The sequence below is a fragment of the Penaeus chinensis genome, chromosome 19 (assembly GCF_019202785.1).
Source record: "Penaeus chinensis breed Huanghai No. 1 chromosome 19, ASM1920278v2, whole genome shotgun sequence".
Classification (NCBI taxonomy): Eukaryota; Metazoa; Arthropoda; class Malacostraca; order Decapoda; family Penaeidae; genus Penaeus; species Penaeus chinensis.
In genome coordinates, this window is record NC_061837.1 from 15,932,538 (window position 1) to 15,937,537 (window position 5,000).

Sequence of the window (5,000 nt, forward strand, 5' to 3'; positions counted from 1 at the left end):
AATAAATAAATAAATAAATAAATATATACACATATACACATCTACACATCTACACATCTACACATCTACACATCTACACATCTACACATCTACACATCTACACATCTACATCTACAAATGCATTAATAAACATACATTTATATACACTCCCACATACATCCACACACATGCATACAAACACACACTTTGTATATTTGTATATATTTATATATATTTATATATATTTATATATATTTATATATATATATTTGTATATATAAGTATAAATAGATATATATATATAATATATATAGATATATATATATATTATGTATATATTTTATGTATATTATATCTGTCTATCTATCTATCTGTCTATGTATATAAATAAAAATATCTATATTTATATATATTAGATAATATATATAATATATATATATAATATATATATATATAATATTATATATAAGATATATATATATATATATATATATATATATATATATATATATATATATATTCTATATGTATATTATATATAAATTATATATATAATATTTTTATAGGATATATATATATATATATATATATATATATATATATATATTTATATGTATGAAATATATATATATATATATATGTATATATTATATATGTATATACATATATAGGTAAAGATATACATATATATATATATATATATATATATATATATATATATATATATATAGATATAGATATATATACTAATATATATGATATATACATATTAAATATATATAGTATATATATTTATATTTATATGTATATAGTATATAGTATATAGTATACAGTATATAGTATATAGTATATATATATATATATATATATAAAACTTACAACATATATATATATATTTATATATATATCCATGTTATATGTTGTAAGTTGCAGTCTTGTAAGGCCTGAAATCATAGAACTTTTCTGTTTTATTTTTTTTATTATTATTTTTTTTTTACTTTTTGTATTAATTTTGCTCATTTTATGGTGGATTGCATTTTAATGAAGCTTGATTTTTTTTTTGGAAACAAAAAGAAGAGTAAAAAGATAAGCCTGCTTGGCAAGAGACCAAAATGAAGGACTATGTCCCATATGTTAGGTAGTCCATTGCTGTTGGATGATTTTTTTATTATATATATTTTTTCAAAGATTCATTATGCAAGCAGAAGTTGGCCTGCATGGTCATAGCTTATTACTGTAATTGAATTAAAACAGTACGGTAACAGCTAGTACTACTGCTGCTGCTACTACTACTACTACTTCTACTTCTACTTCTACTTCTACTTCTACTTCTACTTCTACTTCTACTTCTATTTCTACTATTTCTACTTCTATTTCTATTTCTACTACTTCTATTTCCATTTTTACTACTTCTGTTACTTCTACTTCTTCTTCTACTTCTAATTCTAATTCTACTTCTACTTCTACTTCTTCTACTTCTATTTATATTTCTACTTCTATTTATATTTCTACTACTTCTATTACTTCTACTTCTACTTCTACTTCTACTTCTAATTCTAATTCTACTTCTACTTCTACTTCTACTTCTAGTTCTTCTACTTCTATTTCTATTTCTATTTCTACTTCTATTTCTATTTCTACTTCTTCTATTACTACTATTTCTACTTCTATTTATATTTCTACTTCTATTTCTACTACTTCTATTTATATTTCTACTACTTGTATTACTTCTACTTCTACTTCTACTACTTCTACTTCTACTTCTACTTCTACTTCTACTACTTCTACTTCTACTTCTACTACTTCTACTTCTACTTCTACTTCTACTTCTACTACTTCTACTTCTACTTCTACTTCTATTTCCTTTTTCTGCTTCTACTACTACTACTACTACTACTACTACTACTACTACTACTACTACTACTACTACTACTACTACCACTACTACTACTACTACTACTACTATTACTTCTTTTAATGTTGCTGTAAAATGATAACTACACCAAAAGCACCAAAAATCTCGGAAAATATTTACCGTTCCCTGTATCATCTATAAGCCCTTATCAATCTGCATCTAGTGACTTTTAAGAATTGCTCCCTGCCATACATTGAAAAGGAAAATAAAGGAGTGGTGGTATAGTTGTGTAGAGTAATTTAAAGATTTGCCTTGGAATTCACCAGCCCTAAATATAATTGGAAAGGGGCAACTGGTGAAAATCTTTTCTCCCTGAGCTTTCATTGTGACTGAGGGTGTAGGGTTTAACCTGAAGGAGGGACACTTCTAGAAATAACCTCTGTACTAAGTGCATACAAAAATGTTTGTAGGCTAACTGGAATGCAGTGGAGTATCAGATATATGCAAGTACATATTACAGAACTGTTTACAGTCCACTTCAGTTCCATTTAAAAAAAGGTAGGCATCATCATTGTTAACATAGTTCAATAGGGAATGCTGAAAGGTCCTGGCTCTGTTGTACAATAACTACCACTAATAAGAATGATGTTGGAGATACATATAAAAGTAATTGTAATGATAATGTTAATGACAGGAAGATAATTATGATATTGATGGTGATTGTGAAAGACTACGAGCAGAAGACATTGATAATGTCATGTTAACGTTGATAAAGGATGGGTTTGTAGGAAATTTAAGGTGACAGTTTTGAAATCCCATTAGTTTCAGTTTCAGCTATCCCTATTAACAAAGTAGTTTGTATTCTGCTATTACTATTACTATAGGTACTAGCTACTATTTCCCATCTGCTATGTTTTCAGAGGACTTGACTCATTGTGTTTTGCAAATCTCATCCAAACAAAGTCAGGTCAGCAATTAAGTAAATTTGGCAAAGCACTATAGCGTCAAAAATTAAAGCTGGGTGTGAAATAGACTGTGCTCAAGTACTGATCTGACTGGTCATTTTGAGGAAATCTTTGAAAAAGGGAAAAACGAGGGGTCAAGGCCCCTTAAAATACATAGTATTAGTATGATGACAGGAATTTCTATTGTAACTACAACTGCTATTTTTGTGACTATTACTACTGTTACTAGTATTGCTGTTACTATCATAATCTCATCATGATATCAATTTATACTCTTTGACTCTTGTAATAATTGTATTTGTATTACTAATACTAACAATCGTGACACTAGTAGTGATGATAGTAGTGATGCCTAATGCCTATTCTTTTAAAGAAGATTTTTTATATAACTTAAAGATCTTGTATGTGAATATGGAAATAAATTTTAATTTTCTCCTTTTACTAAATTATTAGGATTTGTTATGCAAAAACACTATAGATTTTGATTAGTACTAATGTTTATTGAAAGAAGATGAAATATGAAAATAGTGTTTAATTTAATTTTTATTTGGGAGAAGTAAGTCCCAGGAAAGAGAGAATAAGATGGGATCAGGCAAATGAATTGACTTTCAAATCATAATAGTGTGTTTTTTTGACCAATGATTATATTTATATATAGTTTTCATTCTTATTCTTATTGTTCTTTATATTTATGCAAGTGGTGATTAAAATGCTTTCATGATGTGGTTGATAAAGGTATTGCTGCACATTTCAATCCCCCCCCCCCCCTCCTTTTTGTTATTATATTGCTACTGCATGATCTTGACAGAAAAAAGAGCTGTGCTTGTGTCTGTGGCTTGGGGACCTGTCTTGGCTAGTGGACACTGTTTAACACATGTTTTATATATGTATTTTTGTTTGTTTTTGTATTTGATATATATATGTTGTATGTATGTAAATATGTATATATATGTATACTTATATAAACACATACATATCCATATTCATATGCATATGTATACGTATATACATATACATATATGTATATGTATACGTATACGTATACGTATTCGTATACGTATACATGTACATGTACATATACATATACATATACAAAGTGTAAATATATGTATATGTATAATATATTTATATGTATATATATGTGTATACATTAATATGTATATATGTATATGCATTTATATACATAAATATGTGTATATGTATATATGTAGAAATATATTATTTATGTATATATGCGTATTATGTATAGTGTATACATATATACATATATACATATATACATATATACATATATACATATACATATATACATATATACATATATGCATATATTTATACACATACATATTTGTACTTATATAAATACACGTATATATACAGGCATATATACATATATGGTTTTATATATATATGTATATATATTATATGTATATATATGTATGCATGTATATATTTATGTACGTATGTATGTATGAATTTATGTATGTATACATGTATGTTTGTATATATGTATGTATGTATGTATGTATGTATGTATGTATGTATGTATGTATGTATGTATGTATGAATGCATATATCTTTATATGAGCGTGTATGTATATATGTATGTATGTATGTATGTATGTATGTATGTATGTATGTATGTATGTATGTATGTATGTATGTATGTATGTATATATCTATCTATCTATATACTGATCTTTATATTTACATATCTGTATATAACTATATATAAATTTGCATATATACATACATATATATATACATATACATATACATATATATATATACACATCTACATACATCTACTTATATACATATATGCATATACATACATGTACACATATTCATATACACATATACATATACATATACACATACATATGCATATGCATATGCATATGCATATACATATACATATACATATACATATACATATACATATACATATACATATACATATACATATACATATACATATACATATACATATACATATACATACATATACATATACATATACATTACATAAACATAAATGTACATATATGTATATATATATGTATATATGTATATGTATGTATATGTATGTGTATTTATATATATATATATCTGTATATTTGTTTATATAATTATAGTTTAGATATAAAGATCTACATATATATATATAAATATTGATATACATATACATATATATATAT

At 24.8% G+C, this 5,000-nt stretch overlaps 1 protein-coding gene across 4 annotated transcripts in view; it reads left to right on the plus strand.

The window, feature by feature from the left end:
* The window catches only part of LOC125035168 (myotubularin-related protein 3-like), a 46,501-nt gene that overhangs the window by 26,282 nt on the left and 15,219 nt on the right, over nt 1-5,000 (plus strand). The window lies entirely within an intron of this gene.